The following is a 21,574-nucleotide window of genomic DNA, read 5'->3' as shown; positions in this document are numbered from 1 at the left end:
TTCTTCTACTCATTCATTCATTCATTCAATAAACCATCTCATGTTTAGTGAAAAGAGGCACACAGATGATTATAATAGAATGAGTACATGTAATAATAGATATAAGCTTATGATGCACACAGGGAGCATAAAGAAAGGACACCTAACCCAAGGGGCTGATATCAGGAAAGTCTCCCTGGAAGAGATGATGCCAGCAGCTATATCTTGGTGAATAAATTAGAGTCAGCCAGGCAAAGGGTAAAATGGAGAATAGTCTGGGTAGGCTGAGATATGGTGAGATAGATCAAGAAAACGGACTTTAAGAAGAGAGAAAAACAAGTGAAACTGGTGGGACAGGCCTAGATGAAGACTTTGTGAAAGAAATTAAAAATAAAGTGCTATTTTTAAAAATGACACAAGATATGCATGCATGCTGAGATTAAAATAGCTTCTTTCTAGATTTTCTGATGGCAAAATTCTGGATATATTTACCCAAACTCATCTCTTATCACTTGGGGGATGTGGAATGGGATGGGTGTAGGCTTGATTTATTTTTCTGGGACCCTAATTCCTAGGGGAATAATACGGCAAATCAGCAGGGTAGAAGGCAGCTAGCATGATGTGGATATGAAGTGAGTCCAGGGGTTTGGCAAGTCCACACCATGAATGTATTCTGGTTAATAGGCCAAGGATTTTGACTTTATGCATGACAGAAGGAAGTCAATGAAAATTTAGAAATTATAAGCAGAAGAGAGATATGAGACATTGATGATATAAAGTCCTGATATACTACTCATTTAATGTTTTTTGAGTTCTATGTAATAGTTATGCAACATTAGGTGAGGACAGAATAAATCTAAATCAGTTCCATAATCTTGTGTCTTAACACAAGCAGAGGTTTCTATTTTTATTATTTTGAACATAATGCTTTATTTTCTCTAATGAAGTAGGTTTTTGTTAATACAAAGATGTCAAAAGGCACTTTCCTATTGATGGTCAATAAAAATGAATAAATCAAGAAATATTTATTCAGAGTCTACAATGTGCCTGGTACTGTGCTTTCTTCTGGGTAAATGCCAGTGAATATATCATGAAACATCTGTTATAAAGAACTTAATGCAAATATTTTATAAGATAAAACTAAAGCCTGAACCCATGTGGTTTGATTATTTCACTAAATAATTGCTTGATCTTACATTAAAGGACAATTTCATAATGTTTTTTTAAAATCCTATCTAAATAATTATAAATATGATAATATTCAAAAGTATTATTTGTACTTATAATTTAAAAATTTGAAACACCTGTAGCTACCTGAAAACAGACAAACTATAAATATGGCTTTTAACTGATTTTTGAGGACTATCAATCAACATCAACCACTTCACTTGAAAAAAGAAAAATTGCATAATTGACCAGACAAATTAGTTTTTCATATAAATTGTGGCTGAGGGAGGAGAGTAAAATATCTCAGGGACATTACTTATGTTGAAACATCAGTACTTAATTACAAAGCCAGATGAAATCAATCACATGACCCTATTGAATCTATAAACTTTACCATTTACAATTGGAAACTACACATAGAAACTATATATATAATTATTAAATACATATTTTAAATTACAAAAGGCATACATTCTAGCTGTAAAAAGTCAAACAGTATTGGAGTGTATAATTTGAAAAGTGAAATTCCTCATTTTCCTTCCGAAGTCCCACATGGGATATGACCACTGTTTCCTGCTTAGAGTGATTCTTCCTGTTTTTATTCTCTACATTTGCAAATAAATGCAGTTGCAAAATTTTAAGTACATGAGGTCATGCTATGCATTCTTTTCTGTATCTTGCTTTGATTCACACAACATGTACTTGAAAAACTTTTCATGTCAGTACCAATAGATGTTCCTTTTCCCTTATAATGATTGCTAAGTATTTGTCTTTATGATTGCAAGGCATTTACTCATAGAGATACATGATAACTTTTTAAATATTTGCTCTTTTGGTAAGTTTTTATCTAACAGCTTTTTATAAATTACAAACAGTGTTGTAATGATCATCTTTACACGTATTACATCAGAAGTGCAAACAGTTCGCTAGGATAAAATTGTTGGAGTAAAAGCCATATATCCTTTTAATGTTTTAAATGTTGTTAAATTGAAAAAAATATTTCTTCCAATATATGACATGTCACTTTTCATTTCCCCACAACATTGCCAACACTGAGTTTTACAAATCTTAAAAATTTTACCTAATCTTATGAAAGAAATATAGTATTGCCCATATGCCATTTGAAAGAACTGCCCATATGCAATTTTCTTAACTTTCTAGTTAACATTTCTATGTTATTCATTGAAATCAAGCGAGCAAAGGCAGGGCAAATGGCAATTAAAAATATTTCGCTAACACTTCTGCCTCTAATATTAGATATAATTACAAACAAAAGACTCCACTACTACACAGAGATCTATGCCTTCTTCCAAATTATAACACATAGAATATGTTAAAAAATAACTATATACCCACATATTTGTTTTGTACTAAAATTTAACTTGAAAAGGAATATTTTATTGTTCTAAAAAGTCCTTATTTTGCATAGAAAATCATCATCATGCTGTAAATTTATGTACAGCTTCTTGATTAATCAAGTCTTACAAGAAAAGTTTGCTGATTCAGACAGGAACAGGAGTAGAGATACAGATTTGCCTCCTCTGGAAAGAGCTGTTACTGTGAATGTTACTTCTATACATGCTATTGAGTAATATAAAAGTTACACTTTATTCTACAAGTGGGTTTTTACTTAAAACAATAAACCAACCTTAAAAATATTTTATTGTATTTGGAAACAAAAACCAATGTAAAAAAGATCACTTAAGCTCCATGATTTTACCTCCTTGTTAAATCTATCATATTCCGTATAACTGCATGCTAATGTCCACAGAAAGTTAGAGAAGCAAAGTCATGTAGAAGACCAAGTCATGTAGATATTACCATCATAAAATATAATAATTTGTTAACCTGAGGGAGTTACCTAAATCTTCCCTGGAATAAAATGGTAAAATAATATTAATCATGATCCTGATCATCATCAGCCCATGACTGAAGCAGGAGGCCAAAATCGACCAGGTACTTTAGGCCAGTATAATTGGAATTCTGAACTTCTAAATGACACATGGTACAAGGTAATTATAGATTTATATAAAAGAGTTTTACCATTTACGATTATTTTTCCTATTAAGTTTCCCATTTGTTTTCATTACTGGGTTGTACATGAGCAAGCTAATGTAGCTAAAACTACATTTAAAATATAAGAATTTGAAAGACAATTATACATGTGAAAATTCATTAACAAGAGTTTCATGAAAGATACAAGTATTCTTAGTAGAAAGAGGCCATATGTTTCCTTTAAAACAGGAAAGATGGTTTATACTAATCATGACTCATGAAGTCAAATAATGATTCTCAATGGTTGTTGTAGTTAGCTATTTGGTGCTATTTAAATAGCCACAGTCAAAATACTAACTTACTGTAGAAATGGGGCACACATACCATTCATTCAAAAACTTTTATTCAACATCAATTTGTCAATGTATTGACTTCCTTTTTTTATACTGAAAGTTATTTTAAATAATTTTCTCTTGGATTAAACTATTCAAAATTTACAAATCTGAAGTTTCCCTTCAATGACCTTCATGGGTTTAATAACCCTCCTTTGCAGGCTTTCCACCATGACCTTATTTTTATAAACATTTTACTGCTAAGTAGAATCATTATCTGCATCTTCATTAATCTCTCCTTGCCCCCAAAGAGATCCCAAGTGCAATCTAGTTCTCTTCTAGGACTCTTCACAATTTACACAGATTGTTTCTACCTCTTCTCAAATCCTCCTTCATATTCACCATTCTCTGCCTAATAACCAGCTGCCGTAGAGACTAATTGTTGTGCCTCTTGCTAGTAGAGTGCTCTAATCTTATTTTAAGGAACAATTCTCAAATGTTGATTACTCTATAGGGATGGGTGAGTGGGAGGTACAAACTATTGGGTGTAAGACAGGTTACAAGGGTGTATTGTACAACATGGGGAATATAGCCAATATTTTGTAATAACTGTAATTGGAGTGTAACCTTTAAAATTGTATAAAAAATTAAAAATAGGAGAAGGGGATTAAGAGATATAAACTTTCTCTTATAAAATGAATGTCATGAAGATGTAATATACAGCATAAAAAACATAGTCAATAACACTGTACTAACTTTGTATGGTGACAGATGGCTACTAGATTTATCATGGTGATCATTTTTTAATGTATTTAAATGTCAAATCACTATGTTGTACACCTGAAACTAACATAATATTGTACATCAACTATATTTCAATTAAAAAAGGCAATGGGTTTAATATTGAAAAATAAATTAATTAATTCATTTAAAAAATGTTGATTACTCTAGAGAGTTTTCCATTCTAAGATCTGAAATATACTCTACTTAGTAAGACAGTAGCTATAAAACAAATGTTTTGAAAAATAAAAACTGTGGTACACATGGAGTGGTGATTGAGAAGCCTAAAATGTTTTCATTAAAAAAGAATGCTGACTACCATATTGAGAAAGATGAGTTGATTTTATTTTTTCTTCTGTTTTAGGCCTTCATGTTTTCTATGTAATTGGTTATTGTTAAGAATTTAAAGAGTTTTGAATTCAGATAATTTCTACTCTGCCACTTAATACTTTGGGCAAATTGTCAAATGTTTCTAATCTGTTTTTCATTTGTTACATCAGAATGATAATACTTTTATGGTTTCGGAGAGGAAAACTTTGAGCACCGTCCATGGTACAGAATAATAGTCATTCAGTAGCAGCTACTATTATAGTACCTGGACCAAGAACTAAGTACCAACAACTCCAGGCTACTGAGCAGTGTCCTCAGAATCCAAGGAGGAAAAAATCCAATTTCTGATGTAAAGGAGAAAATGTTTTTAACAGTTTGTAAGATAAAAATTCTTGCAGTAGCAACTCTTTACAGATACAACATAAGAAACGTAAAAGATGTATAGAGAATATTATTTATTTTAGCTTTATTTCCATAGTAGCACTTGCCTGTTGAGATGTCTATACTCTTTTAGTCAAATGAGAAATTTCAGTTCGATATCAGATTCTCATGACATAGTAATTATAAGAAATTTGGAAATAGGAGAGAGAGTTCAAAATATCCACACAGAAAACGTGATTTAAAAGGACTCAAATATCTTCTCACTAAATTATCAAAATGGAAACAATAAAATGCAGTTGGCATAATAATTTTTTTTTTTCTTTTTTTTTTTTGTGGTACGTGGGCCTGTCACTGTTGTGGCCTCTCCCGTTGTGGAGCACAGGCTCCGGACACACAGGCTCAGCGGCCATGGCTCACGGGCCCAGCCACTTCGCGGCATGTGGGATCTTCCCAGACTGGGGCACAAACCTGTGTCCCCTGCATCGGCAGGTGGACTCTCAACCACTGTGCCACCAGGGAAGCCTGGCATAATAATTTTTATGAAGTAAAATTAGAAATTTACATGGAAGTATTTCTAATTTGTCTGAAATTTTCTTATTCTTTCAAGGCAATCTTACAGTGCTAGAGTAATACATTCTTGCATCTTTATTAACATAATTGCACTTATCACATGTTGCTTTTTTTCAAATTTATTATTTTGAACTGCCAGTTACTTCTGGCTATTTACTCTTTTCCAGCACATTTAACATTGAGTCAAGATGGTGTCATTTCACATGCAAGCTCCAACACCATTTCAGGCCCTTTGACCCTTCTTCAAATAGCTACTTCCCTAGTGTGCAGAGGTGGTGGCAGAGATGGCAGCAAATGACAAGGTGCTGAAAATTCTGTTGCATGAATTAGCTCTTTAGCTGTCAAGGTCTTTATATGAGGCTGTAAAGCTAGTATGATTTAAATATGTTGAAAACATTTTATAAACAAAAATAAAAAAGTTGTTGATTCTTCCAGTAGGCCGACACCAGCCCTGGTTCCCCCTGGATACTGCAGGTAGCTACCCTGGGATTTAGTCCCACCAGTGGGCTAGAATCAGCCTTGCCCCCACCCACTGTTGCACAGCCAGTACACCAGGACCTGGCTCCATCCACCAGTGGGCTGGCAGCCACTGCACATGACAGGGCCTGGCGGCCAACTGGTCTGGGGGCCAGCCTGGCCTACCAGTGCACCCACAGTACTCAGCCTCACCACAATAGAACCCCAAGCAACCCATGTAGGGGACTCCTAGAGCATATAGGTCTGAGGTCCAAAGGAGAGTGTTCTGCTAGGCCCTATAGGATGTCTTCTACATAAGGCTACTTCTCCAAGTTTGGGAAATGTACCTAACCAACCTACCTAATACATATAAACACAGAGAATTAGCAAAATGAGGGGACAGAGGAATATGTTCCAAATGAAAAAACAAGATAAAACCCCAGAAGAAGAGCTAAGTGAAGGGGAAATAAGCATCCTACTGGTAAATAGTTCAAGGTAGTGATCTTAAAGATGCTCAACAAACTCAGGAGAAGAATACAGAAACACAATGAGAAGTTTAATAAAGAGTTAGAAAATACAAAGAAGAACCAAACAGAGCTGAAGAATACAATAACTGAAATAAAAATACACTACAAAGAATCAACAGTTGATTGGATGATACAGAGGAATGGATCAACAAACTGGAAGACAGAATAGTAGAAATCACTGAAGCTGAACAGGAAAAAAAATAGGATAGTTTAAGAGACCTCTGGGACAACATCAAGAATACTAACATTCACATTATAGGGGGTCCCAGAAGTAGAAGACAGAGAAAAAGGAGCAGAGAACTTATTTGAAAAATGATAGCTGAAACTTCCCTACCTTGGGAAAGGAAACAGACATCTAGGTTCAGGAAGCACAGAGAGTCCTAAACAAGATGAACCCAGAGGTCCACACCAAGACATATTATAATTAAAATGGCAAATTAAAGATAGAGAGAGTCTTAAAAGCAGCAAGTAAAAAGCAACTAGTTATATACAAAGGAACTCCCATAAGACAATCAGCTGACTTTTCAGCAGAAACTTTATAGGACAGAAGGGGGGTGGCATGATATATTCAAAATGATAAAAGGAAAAAAACCCTACATCCAATAATACTCTACCCAGCAAGGCTATCATTCATATTTGAAGGAGAGATAAAGGGTTTTACAAAGCAAAACCCAGAAGAGTTCAGCACCACTGAATTGGCTTTACCAGAAATATTAAAAGAATATCTCTAAGTGGAAAGGACTACAAAAATATGAAAATTCCAAAAGGAAATATCTCATTGGTAAAGGCAAACATGCAGTAAAGGTAGTAGAACAACCACTTATAAAGCTGGTAGGAAGGTTAAAAGACAAAATTATCTATATCCACAAAACAAAGGATGTAAAATGTAATATCAAAAACATTGAACATGCAGGGGGTAAAAGTGTAGGGTTGTTAGAATGCATTCAAACTTAAAAGATCATCAACTTAAAATGATCATATATAGAGAGAGACATATATATATATAGAGACATATATATATTTGTGATGTTATATATGAACCTCACTGTAACCACAAACCAAAAACCTATAATAGATACACACATGAAAAAGAGAAAGGAATACAAACATAACACTTAAGATAGTCATCAAATTACAAGGAAAGAGAGAAAAAAGAAGAAAAAGGGAACAAAAAAGAACTACCAATAAAGCTTAAAAAGAATGAACAAAATGGCAATAAGTTCATACCTATCAATAATTAATTTAAATGTAAATGGACTAAATGACACAGAGTGTCAAAAGACACAGAGTGGCTGAATGGATTAAAAACAACAACAACAAGACCCATACATATGCTGCCTACAAGAGAATCACTTCAGATCTAAAGACACACACAGACTGAAAGTGAGGGGATAGAAAAAGATATTCCATGCAAATGGAAACAAAAAGAAAGCTAAGGGAGTAACACTTATACCAGACAAAATAGACTTTAAAACAAAGACTGTAACAAGAGAAAAAGAATGGCATTACATAATGATCAAAGGATGAATTTGAGAAGAAGATATAGCAATTCTAAATATATATGTACCCAACATAGGAGCACCTAAGTACAAAAAGAAAATATTAACAAACATAAAGTGAGAAATTGCCAGTAACACAATAATAGCAGAGAACTTTAACACCCCACTTACATCTATTGACAGATTATCCAGACAGAAAATCAATAAGGAAACACTAGCTATAAATGACATATTGGACCAGATGGACTTAATGGATACATGTAAAACATTCCATCCAAAAGCAGGAGAACACACATTCTTTTCGAGTGCATATGAAACATTCTCCAGAACAGATCACATTCTAGGCCACAGGACAAGTCTCCATAAATTTAAAAACACTGAAATCATACCAAAAATCTTTTCTGACCACAAAGGTATGAGACTAAATCAACTACAAGAAAAAGAAAGTGCAAAAATCACAAACACATGGATGCTAAGCCATATGCCACTAACCAACCAATGGGTCACTGAAGAAATCAAAGAGGAAATAAAAAATACCTGGAGATAAATGAAAAGTAAAATACAATATTCCAAAATCTATGGGATGAAGCAAAGTCAGTTTAAGAGCAATGTTTATAGAGATATAGGCCTACCTCAGGAAATAAGAAAAATCTTAAAAAAAAAACCACCAATATAACCTTACACCTAAAAGAACTAAAACAAGAAGAACAATCAAAACTGAGTTAGTAGAAAAAAAATAAATAATAAAGATCAGAGCAGAAATAAATGAAATAGAGAGTAAAAATATAGAAAAGATTGATGAAACTAAGAGCTGGTTTTTTGAAAACATAATAAAAATTAATAAACCTTTAGCCAAGAAAAAAAAAGAGAGAGCCCACATAAAATAAGTAAAAAAAGAGAAGTTACAACTGACACCAGAGAAATACGAAGGATCATAAGGGATTACTATGAACAACTGTATGCCAATAAAATGGACAACCTAGAAGAAATGGATCAACTCCTAGAAAAGTACAATCTCCCAAGACTGAATTAGGAAGAAATAGAAATATATGAACAGACCAATTACCAGCAATGAAACTGAATCAGTAATCAAAAAACTCCCAACAAACAAAAGTCCATAACCAGACAGCATCACTGGTGAATTCTACCAAACTTTTAAAGAAGTGTTAACATCTGTACTTCTCAAACTATTCCAAAACTTTGTGTAGCAAGGGATCCCTTCTTTCGATAAGGCCAGCATCATCTTTATACCAAAACCAAACCAAGCCACTACAAAAAAGAAAATTACAGGCTAATATCACTGATGAGCATAGATGCAAAATGTTCAACAAAATATTAGTAAAGTGAATTCTACAATACCTTAAGAGAATCATATATCACGATCAAGTGGGATGTATCCCAGTGATGCAAGCATGGTTTGATATCCACAACTCAATCAATGTGATACACTATATTGACAAATTGAATAATAAGAACCATATTATCGGGCTTCCCTGGTGGCGCAGTGGTTGAGAGTCCGCCTGCCGATGCAGGGGACATGGGTTCGTGCCCCGGTCCAGGAAGATCCCACATGCCGCGGAGCGGTTGGGCCCGTAAGCCATGGCCACTGAGCCTGCGCGCCCAGAGCCTGTGCTCTGCAACAGGAGAGGCCACAACAGTGAGAGGCCCGCGTACCGCAAAAAAAAAAATTAAAAAAAAAAGAACCATATTATCATCTCAATAGATGCGAAAAAGCTTTTGACAAAATTCAACATCCATTTATTATAAAAACTCTCAACAAAGTGGATATAGAGGCAACATTCTTCAACATAATAAAGGCCATATGTGACAAACCTACAACCAACATCATACTCAACTGTGAGAAGCTGAAAGCATATTTTTTAAAATCAGGAATAAGACAAGGATGCCCACACTGACCACTTTTATTCAACATAGAATTGGAAGTCCTAGCCACAGTAACAAGACAAGAAAAAGAAATAAAAGGAATTCAAACTAGAAAGGAAGAAGTAGAACTGTCACTGTTTGTAGATTACATGATATTATATATAGAAAATCTTAAAGATGACACAAAAAACTATTAAAACTCATCAATGAATTCAGTAAAGTTGCAGAATACAAAATTAACATATAAATCTGTTGCATTTCTATAAATAACAACAAACCATCAGAAAGAGAAATTAAGAAAACAATCCCACTTGTAACTGCATCAAAAAAAGTAAAATACCTAGGAATAAATCTAACCAAGGGGTAAAAGATGTGTGCTTGGAAAAGTATAAGATATTGATGAAAGAAACTGAAGATGACACAAATGGAAAGCTATACTGTGGGAGAATTAATTTTGCTAAAATGACCATACTACCCAAGCAGTCTACCAATTCAGTGCAATCCCTATTAAAATACTAATGCCTTTTTGACAGAACTAGAACAAATCATTCTCAAATTTGTATGGAAACACAAAAGACCCCAAATAGCCAAAACAATGTTGAGAAAGAACAAAGCTGGAGTTAGCCAAAACAATGCTGAGAAAGAACAAGGCTGGAGTTATCATGCTCCCTGATTTCAAACTATACTACCAAGCTACAGTAATCAAAACAGTATGGTACTGGCACAAAAATAGACATATAAATAAATGGAACAGAATAGAGAACCCACAAATGAACCCACATTTATATGTTCAATTAATCTACAGCAAAGGAGGCAAGAATACACAATGAGGAAAAGACAGCTTCTTAAATAGTGTTGGAAAAACTGGACAGCTACTCACAAAAGAATCAAATTGGACTACTTTCCCACACCAGATACCAAAATAAGTCCAAGTGATTACAAAATTAAATGTAAGCCCTGAAACCATAAAACTCCAAGAAGAAAACACAGGCAGTATACTCTTTGCCATCGATCTTAGCAATATTCTTTTGGATACACCTCCTCAGACAAGGGAAACAAAAGCAAAAATAAACAAATGGGACTTAATTAAACTGAAAGGCTTTTGCACAAATGAAGGAAGCTATCAATAAAATGAAAAAAAAAACCCACACAAAAAAAGAACAAAAAACACACACAAAAAATGAAAAGGCAGCCTACTGAATGGGACAAGATATTTGCAAATGACTTATCAGATAAGGGGTTAATATGCAAATTATACAAAGAACACATATAATTCAACATCAAAAACAACCCAACCAAAAACTGGGCAGAGGACCTGAACAGTCATTCTTCCAAAGACATACAGATGGCTAACAGACATGAAAAGATGCTCAACATCACTAATCATCAGGGGAATACAAATCAAACCACAGTGAGACACCATCTCATATCTCTCAGAATGGCTATCATCAAGAAGACAACAAATAACAAGTGCACTACAAATTGGTGCAACCACTATAAAAAACAGTATGGTGGTTTCTCAAAATATTAAAAATACAACTACCATACCATCCAGCAATTTCTCTTCTGGGTATTTACCTGAAGAAAATAAAAACACTAATTCAAAAAGATATATGAACTCCAATGTTTTTTGTAGCTTTATTTACAATAGCCAAAATATGGAAGCAACTTAAGTGTTTATCAATAGACGAATGGATAAAGATGTGGTATATAAATACACACATATATATATACACATAATGAAATAGCACTGAGACATTAAAAAAAAAGAAAACCCATCTACTTACAACAACATGGATGAATCTAGAGTGTATTATGCTAAGTGAAATAAGTCAGACAGAGAAAGACAAATACCATATGATCTCGCTTATATGTAGAATCTAAAAAACAAGACAAATAAAAGAAAATGAAAATACACTCCTAGATACACACAATAAATGGGTTTATCCAAAGGGAGGAGTCTGGGACGTGGGTGATATAGGTGAAGGGAATTAAGAGGTACAAACCTCCAGTTATATATTAACTAAGTCATAGGGATGTAATATAAAGCATAAGGAATATGGTCAATAATACTGTAATAACTTTGTATGGGAACAGATAGTTGCTAGACTTATTGTGGTAATCATTTTGTATTGTATGCAAATGTCAAATCATTATGTAATACACCTAAAACTAATGTAATATTTGTATATAAACTATGTTTCAATTAAAAGAAAAGAAATTCCATACCCATTAGCAGTCACTTCCATATTCCTTCCTCCCAGCCTCTGACATCCCAATAATCTGCTTTCTATCTCTTCCGTATAGTTTATGTAAATGGAATCATTCAAGAAAAAAATTAAAATAAATAAATAGATAATAAAACAAAAATAAGTTGATTCTTGAGATCTATTTTGGCAACACATCTATGAATATTTTTGTGAATTTGATTTTTACTTCAATTACATAACAAAATAAAACTAAAATTTCACGTTAGTTTTCAATAGCCATGTAAATTTCTGTATTATCCAATAATGCTTTGTATTAAATAATCACTTTGGCATTGCCTAAAAAATCTAGTTGAAAGGGGAAAATTTCAGTAGGCTTCGTCAAATTAATACAATGCCCCCTATGGTAGGCAGAATTCTAAGATGACTTCCAATGACACTAGATCTTGTATAATCTCTCTTTGAGTATGTGTGGAACCTGTGGTTATTAGATATAATTCCCATAGTTATTTTACATTATATGTCAAATGGGATTCTGCAGATGTAATTAAGTTTCTAAATCAGTTGATCTTAAGATAGCAAGATTATCCAGGTAGACCTTATCTGATCACATTAGCCTTTTAAATCTGGGTCTCAAGGACAGAGATGGAGGAAGTCAGAGATTTAAAGCACAAGAAGAATTCAACATGTAATTGCTGATTTGAAGACAGAGAGGACCACATACCAAAGAATGAACGTGGGAGGCCTCTATGATCTGAAAGCATCACTTGGATGACAGCCAGCAAGGAAACATGGACCTCAGCCTTACAAACTGAAAAAAACTGAATTATGCCAACAGCAAGAATGAATTTGAAAGCAGATTTTCCTAGAGAGCATCTACACAAGAAATCAGCCCTGTAACATCATGATGAGTTTAGCTTTGCGATACTCTGAAAATAGAACTAGCTATATCATATCATATTTCTGAACTACAGAGCTGTGAGGTGCTGTTTTACACTGCTAAATTTGAAGTACTTTATTACACAGCAATAGAAAACTAATATACCCCTTTTCCTCCAAAAAAAAAAGCTTGATCTAATTAGCACTGAATATTCTAAATTAACTACTTGTTTTGTATGTTAAAAATCGTCTTTTTCTATTTTTGGGGTAGCATCAATTTTGAGGAGTATTTTTTATTTTAATACCAGTTTAAAATGCTTTAACTTTTAGCTAATGTGGGAAACTTTTCTGAATGCTCATACATTATTCTCTTTTACATATTCAAGCCAGGTTTGAAATGTTCATTGATGGGGATGAAGGTAGGAAGAAATATGGGCCATGAAAATTTCTGTTAAAAAAAAAATCCAGATTGCAAAAGTAATAAAGCTACATAGCTTGCTGGAACACATCACATTAATGCTAAATTTAATTCAGAAGATGAGACAAAAAGCAAACAGGAATGTAATTAAAATCAATTTAGGCAACGAGAAATCACAGGGAAGATTTTCCAGATTGGAAAAGGAATTTCATGGAGTATGATGCTTTTGAAGATACTATCTATCATCTTCTAAACAGGGGAGTTTCCAGAAAGAGGCTTCAGGGGGAAACACTGCTTAATTTACAATAAGCATTTTCATATTTATTTGATATAAAAAAAGAACGCTAGTATAGGGAACTAGAGTGCTTTGTTTTATTGGTTTCAGATGAAGTGAAATGAAAGATTAATTCCCCCTTATCATTAAACAGCTAGGACAAGCCCAGGCAACCTTCCAAGAAATGTTATAAGAGATTGACCTAAGTCTGGTTGCTTGGTTAGCCTTCTCCCAGTTCATAGTGCATGCGTCTATTTTGTAGAAGAGGGAGCAGTGAAAGTATTATTCTTTATAGTTCAGTTTTAATTTAATTTAGTAAAAGAGCTACGTGGAAAAATAGAAACTTTGCAACTTCTTTTATCTAAGCAGTTCCAAGTTAAAATGTATAGCAATTGACTAAATGAGGTCAAGGTTTACTTTCTGCAGATCTTAGCTTTGGGAAAAATTGCAGCATCTTACAGGGAGCAGAAGGAGCTAAAAGGAGCATCTTAATATATAATCCAAAGAAGTTGTTCAATGTACGCTACTTACATCTTGGAGTGTGCATCAGAAAACTTGTTTAAGGACACTCTCAACAGAAAGGCTCTTGCTTGAGAATATGTCATTCTAATTTTGAGATCTATTGCTCTGAATGCCAATACTGCATTTATTTAGATACTTATAATGCTACATTTTTAAAGAAAATTATTGCTTAATCTACTTCTCACAGAGAACAAAAGCCATGGGGAGTAAAACTAATGAATAGAATGGCTGAGCAACCTCTACTAATAAGAAAAGCTATATTATACATATTCTGAGTGACAACTAGGATTGAACACAAAAAGAATTCAGCATATAAATTCTGCAAAGTGCTAACACCTTGCAGTGTCTCTTCCCTAAGTGTGCTGAAGGAGGAGTCAACTTTCCTCTTATCCTACCACCTATTACTTCCAGATCTGTGAATGAAAATATTAATCTATTATTTCATTCATTAAATATTCAGTAAATACCATCTTCGCTCAGCAATGAATAGGACAAAGGTCCAGTTTTATGTGGCTTATATTTTAGTTGGAGGAAAATATCAGCATGACCTGAAAGACAAATGACAAATTTAAACCCAGGAGAAGAAGGCATGTATACACAGGGCTTTGAGTTCACTAATTTTACTGGTAAAAATTTCAGTAATGGATGTGGGAATGGATTTCTAGGATTCTCAGCTAAGGATCTGGCTAAATTTACCGATAACTGATGAATTTATTAGAGATTCTGAATTTGAATTTGAGATTCTAAATGATAGAAACTGTGATTCAGTGGTGACCCAACCTAGATGAAGTTAAAATTAAAGAAATTCTTCTAGAATAATATGCCAGATGAAATACAAGGATTTATCATGCTTGATCATCATGCACTTATGTTTTCTTAGGGAGTCCATCTCACTCTCTTTACCATAACCTTGAGATCTACATTGGTAAGGGAAGCACTGCCATGCAGGTAAGAGGTGGGAGACTCTACAAGTAAAATTCTACTGCAGCTAGGAGGATTCTGAGATGGCTAAGACCACGTCATGGCATTTAGCTGACTAAAGCAAATTGGGCATGTTTCCTATAATAATCAACAAAGCCTATGTGGTAGTCTGAATATAGTCCTCAGAGAGATTTGTTGATGATTAGTGATTATGACATTCCCAGGAGATGAATATGTAGGCAGCCTGTTAAGGTCCTGCTTGACATGTAAAATGGACAACCACCCTGACTTGAAGAGAGGCTAGTTTATGTCACAATTTTAGAGAATCATGGCCCTTCCCCAAATCTAAGACCTGAGTCTCAAATTGAGGTATGAATGGGCATCCTTCATGAAGGGCCTTTGAAATAACATCACAAATATGTCTGGGAAGTGGCCTTTCCCAAAGGAATGTGCAAGTACTTATTTAGGAAACTGCACTCTAGGAAAGGAGATCCACACAGACCTTGGGGGATTGTTAGACATTGGCTCCAGACTAAAACGATAACTATAAATACATTATAACCACTGGGATCCACTGACAGAGGGGATTCCTAAGGGTGTTAATTGATGACTTTTAAAAATGATTATTGTTTTCAGTTTAGATAAATTGATTTCAGGACTGAACTTTACTTTTGGGCTACAGATGGGAAACATCAACTTGCTCAACTCTCTCTTTTAGAGGTAGAAGTTCAGGGAAGTTAAATCACTGCTTTTAAGTACAAAATAAGAACCTAAGTCTTTTAAATTCTTACCAGGTTGCTATACCAGCCCAGCTGCCTGGCTGGGTCCCTTGGTTAGGGGGATGGGATGGAAGGAACTGGAGGTTATCCAGTTTCCAAGAAAGAACTGAGGGGGGAAGGATCATATTTTCTTCATTCTTCACTTTGGTTTAAAAATTTTATTTTATTCAAATTGGAAAAAATAAAAAAACACAAATTCTTGCCTTTTTTTGTGGTGGCAGGGGTTGGGGTTGGGGGAGTCTGAGAGGAAAAATTTGTGAAAAGATAGTAGATGAAAATTCCCCCGAAATGGTGAAAACTATAAAGCCACAGTTACTAGCAGCACAAGAAATATGAAGAAAACATCAAAGCATAAAAATAATCAAATTGTTTATAATAGTAAAAGAGAAAATCTTAAAAAAAGAGGAAAAAAGACACTATGTGGAGGAACAAAGGTAAGGAATACTGAATATTTCTTTTGGAAATATGCAAGCTAGAATACAGAAGAGCAACTGAATGTACTTTAAAGTACTGAAAGATAGAAACGATCAAGCTAATCCTTAACTCGGAAAAAAATTACTTTCAAACATAAAAGTGAAATGAAGAGTTTTTCAGACATGCAAAAGCTGAAAGAATTCAATACTAGAAGACCTGAACTACAAGAAAATACTAAAAGGAAAGCCTTTAAATGAAACCACTATCTCAAAGACATCTGCATGCTTATATTCATTGTAGCATTATTTACAATAGCCAAGAGGTGGAAACAACAGATGGTTCCATGATAGATGAATGGATAGAGAAAATATGGAAGATGTATATTCAATGGAATATTATTCAGCCATTAAAAAAAGGAAATCCTACTATTTGTGAGAACATGGATGAAACTTGAAGGCATTATGCTAAGTGAAATAAGTCAGAGAAGGACAAATTCTGTATAACCACTTATATGTAGAATCTAAATAAAGCCAAACTCACAGAAACAAAATGCAGATTGGTGGTTGGCAGGGGTTGGGGTGTGGGAGAAATGGGGAGATATTGATTAAAGGGTACAAACTTCCAGGTATCAGATGAATAAGTTCTGGGGATCTAATATACAGCATGGTGACTCAAATGTCTCCAGCCTCAGGAGGCAACTTAAAAAACACCTCTATATCTTCTGCTTGTCTTCTTAGCTTCTTAGCAGCTGCTTTCTGTTTTTTTCCTCAGTGTCTCACTCTGCACATTTGCAACTTAAGAGCCAGGACTTGAGGGAAAATTGCCCATGAGAATATTGAGTTTATCTCAGTGAATTTTACTTCCCTCTAAGATCTTGGCTTTTCAAATCCCTGCAATTTTAGTTTCACTGATGCTTTCAATCTGTTCTATTAAGGGTTTAATCTAACATACATAGTCATTCTCTGTGGGTATGTTAGTTTAAACTAGACACTTCACCATGGTCACTGGTAGATGTATCATATACACTTATACATTTTAAGTAACTGCGTCTCCAAATACAGTGTGCAGGACATGTTGCCATTAGTGCTTGTATTAACTATTTCATTTAGTCTGGAGTAGTGCTGCCCAATAGAAATATATGAATCACATATGGAATTTTAAAATTTCAAGTACTCACATTAGGAAAGTAAAAAGTAACAGGCAGAATTACAATAATATACTTTACTTAATTAAAATTAAATATATTTAAAATATTACCATTTTAAGGTACATGAATTCAAACTCCATTGTATATTTTATGTTTACAGCTCATCTCAATACACACTAGGCCCATTTCAAATGCTTAAGAGCTAGCCTCATGGGACTAGTGGTTACCATATTGGAAAAGGCAGGTCTAGAGGTTTCAGAATATTCAGAGGAGATGTGAAAGACTAAAGGACAAACATATATTATGTGGTAATATTGACTTAAAGACTTGGATTATCTCCCTTGAGAAACCAGTGGGTCTCTATTTAGCTATACAAAGAATATTTTCTTCATGTTAGGTGGAAAAATTGCAGATTGTTTTTAACTTCTCAGCATCAAATGCTCCTTCCTCTTTCAGAGAAATAACACAAATTATTCAATAGAAGGTAGGATTCAGCTTCCCATGACTGAATCCCAAATGATGTAAAACTTTCTGAAAGCCCGAGAAAGCCAAGAATCAGATGTGTAACTCAGGCTCAGATAATCATAATATGTCTTTCAAGGACTCAATACATTAAATACAGAAATGTAGAGAAGGCTTTCAAATATTCCTAGAAATTGCCTTGAGTGAGGCAGAAAGGAGTCCTAGCAGTGATTATGGTCTTGTAGGTCATTCTCACAGGACATTTTCTGGGTTATGAAAGTCACTGTGTTGTTTCCTAGGCTTATTTGTTCCTGCAGGTATTCAGTCCATTACATGAATCCCTGATTTCTTGGAGTTTGTGGACCCATGATTTTACTTTTTAGTACAACATAGTTGCTAAGTGCATAAACTTGGGGGTCAAATGGCCTGAGTTTGAATCCTGCTTTTCCTACTCATTAGCTATCTGGACTTAGACACATTATTTTACCCTTTTTTCCCTCTCAATTTCTTTATCTATCAAGTAGTGATGATAATTGTACCTACCTCATGGATTGTTACAAAAGTTCGATGAGATAACCCATACACAGTTAAGTATACTTACATGTCCTTATTATGTACTGAATATTTACCTTTTAATAATTGAGCTTTTACTATTATTTTAAAAGTTTATGGAAAGTCTTCTGTGTAGTAGGTGCACATAAAACAATACTCCTCATTTTTTCCACCTAAAATTACCTTAATAAGAAAGAATACTTATTCCACATTCCTAAAGATTTGGGAAAGGGTTATGTGTAGCCTGACAAGACCACTGCAAGCCTAATATATTTATACTTTCAGGCTTTATCTTGACTATTACTCCAACTATACATGCTTCAAATGTGTTTCAAATTATTTACCATTGAATAATGTGCTGTGTTTATTTGGTGGCTGTAAGTAGTGCCAAATACATAGCTCACTACCATACTTTAAGAAGTGTGTGTATATATATATATATATATATACACACACACACACACACACACATACACATACACATAGATATCTATATAGATATATATAGATACATGGATATATACAATGGAATATTACTCAGCCATAAAAAAGTATGAAATAATGCCATTTGCAGCAACATGGATGGACCTAGAGATTGTCATACTGAGTGAAGTAAGTCAAACAGAGAAAGACAATTATCATAAGATATCCATTATATGTGGAATCTAAAAAAAATGGTACAAATGAACTTATTTACAAAACAGAAAAAGAGTCACAGATATAGAAAACAAACTTACGGTTACCAAGGGGGAAAGGGAGAAGGAGGGATAAATTGGGAGATTGGAATTGACATATACACACTACTATATATAAAATAGATAACTAATAAGAACCTACTATATAGCAAAGGGAAATCTACTCAATACTCTGTAATGACCTGTATTAGAAAAGAATCTAAAAAAAGTGAATATATGTATATGTATAACTGATTCACTTTGCTGTACAGCAGAAACTAACACAATATTGTACAGCAACTATACTCCAATAAAAATTAATTTTAAAAAAAGAAGTGTAGACAAAATGATTAAATTAATACTGGCAATAACCCTGTGATGCAGGCATTACTACTTCCATTTTTAAGGTGAGGAAATTGATTCAGAGAAGTTAGATATTTTGCCTACAATTACAGAGCTGGTGTGTGCACAATTACACATTTTATTTTGATCATGAGTTCCATTTTCCTAGACAAGGACTTCAATACAATATTTGAAGGTGTTTAATTTCTTGGCCTACAGCTCATAAAAGAGTTCTGCCATTATCTGGAGCATCCTTGATATTTTTAGAAAGGTAAGCCAAGCTTCAACGAATGCATGTCTCATAAATCTATTTCATTTCACTGACATCACCACTTTCTTAATCCCTCTTTCACCTTCTCTATTTTTTTTCTATTTCTTTCCTAAAGTCTAGGATCATAAATACTTCTTTAGCTGTAAACAGCTCATTATTTAAATAGCTTTCATCTACAAGAACTCTGGAAATTTACTTTAGGTGAAATTTCAAGGGGAGAATTGTGATTAATCATTTGTGAGAATGACATTCTAAGTTCTCATACTTCCTGTACCTGCTAAATCAAATAAGATAGGCTTTGACATAAGGCACTTTTCCAAATGTCACTCTTAGAATTTTCCAGGGGGCTCACTGATAGAACCAGTTCAATGATACTGATAACTGCATGAGGGCGGAACAAAATTCTCCCAGCAATTAAAATCAAAAGCTGTACATCTAAATTTCTGTATCTGCTAATACAATATATGTTACTTTTTCTTCTTCAAGTGTTTTAAAAACTGGCGGAGGCATTGAATCAGCTATGTAACTTTGCTGTCCAAGGCTCCTTGCTATGACACTGACTTCTAACCATGAACATGTGTGAATTCTCTTCTCCCCTCTTTAAATCATCCTAGTAGCTTCTCATTTCACCTCTACTTAGATGTTACTCTTTGCAATTTTTTTGTAAATAATTCATTTTAAACACAAGGAATGAACTTTATTTTCCTCACTCATGAGAAGTGTCTCTGTGCTACAGAAATGTCTTAGTCAGCCAATTTTCTTCACCTGCAGTTTGCCCTTGCAAATGATCTCATCGTGAAAAACAAACTGCCAACTTGATTATAGCAAAGCTTCGGTTATTGAAAAACACCCCTCGTATCTTTTAGGTAGGATTGCTGACCTTACATCTGCATTGTCTATAATGTTACTCCAAACTGGTTCAAATACTAGATGATTAACAATGATGAACAAGAAGTTTTGCCAACTGAGAATCAACTTGCTCAAACAATTCATTCGCCCATTATTTAAAATGATTCACATTTAAGAATTTAAAAATAAGGAACCAAGTTGTATTTTTTTTTTGATTACTTTGAAAAATTTCCATATATATTCTGGTTCTGAAATACACAGGTTAAATAAAAGATAAGGTAAACTATCAACACTTATCAGCTGAAAATCTGATTTGGAGGCTGTGTTTAGAAGTGAGGTCCACAGGCTTTGAATTACACAACTCATGCAAGAAGAGAAAAAGTTCATTTGAATATCCAGATATTGGGACTCTCTAATGCCAATTTTAAAATAAATGATCATCAGAAGAAAACATCTGGATAACTGAGTAAATGTTTTCCACTTCTTGGGGCCAAATCTTTTCCTGAAAGCCAGACCACTGTAATCAATTGCATGCAGGACACCTATACTTGGATGTCCTCAGATTCAAAAATAAATTAGTCATCGTATCCTGGACACCCATTTCTCCTCTGTTGCTTCTATATTCAGTATCTCATGAAATAATGTACTATTTGTATAGTTGCTCAAGCCTGAAATTTGATTTTTTCTATCTCTGTTATGCCTCACATCTAATTAAGCAACAAGTTCTATGGTGTCTACATTATAAATAACTCACTAATCCATCCACCTTTCCGTGTCTCCACTCAATGCCTTAAAGGGAGCCCTGGTGTAGGTCCCTCACTTAGAACCCAAGGCAGATTCTTAGTAGAGCTCCCAATTCCCAGGTTTTTCTTTTGCTTCTCCTCCAAACCATTCTCCACCCCGCAGAGTGATTACTTAAAGATATATTTACCTGCTCAAAATCCATTAGGAGGTCCAGATAAA

Source organism: Pseudorca crassidens, chromosome 11, assembly GCF_039906515.1.
Source record: "Pseudorca crassidens isolate mPseCra1 chromosome 11, mPseCra1.hap1, whole genome shotgun sequence".
Classification (NCBI taxonomy): domain Eukaryota; kingdom Metazoa; phylum Chordata; class Mammalia; order Artiodactyla; family Delphinidae; genus Pseudorca; species Pseudorca crassidens.
This window is presented reverse-complemented; position numbering follows the sequence as displayed.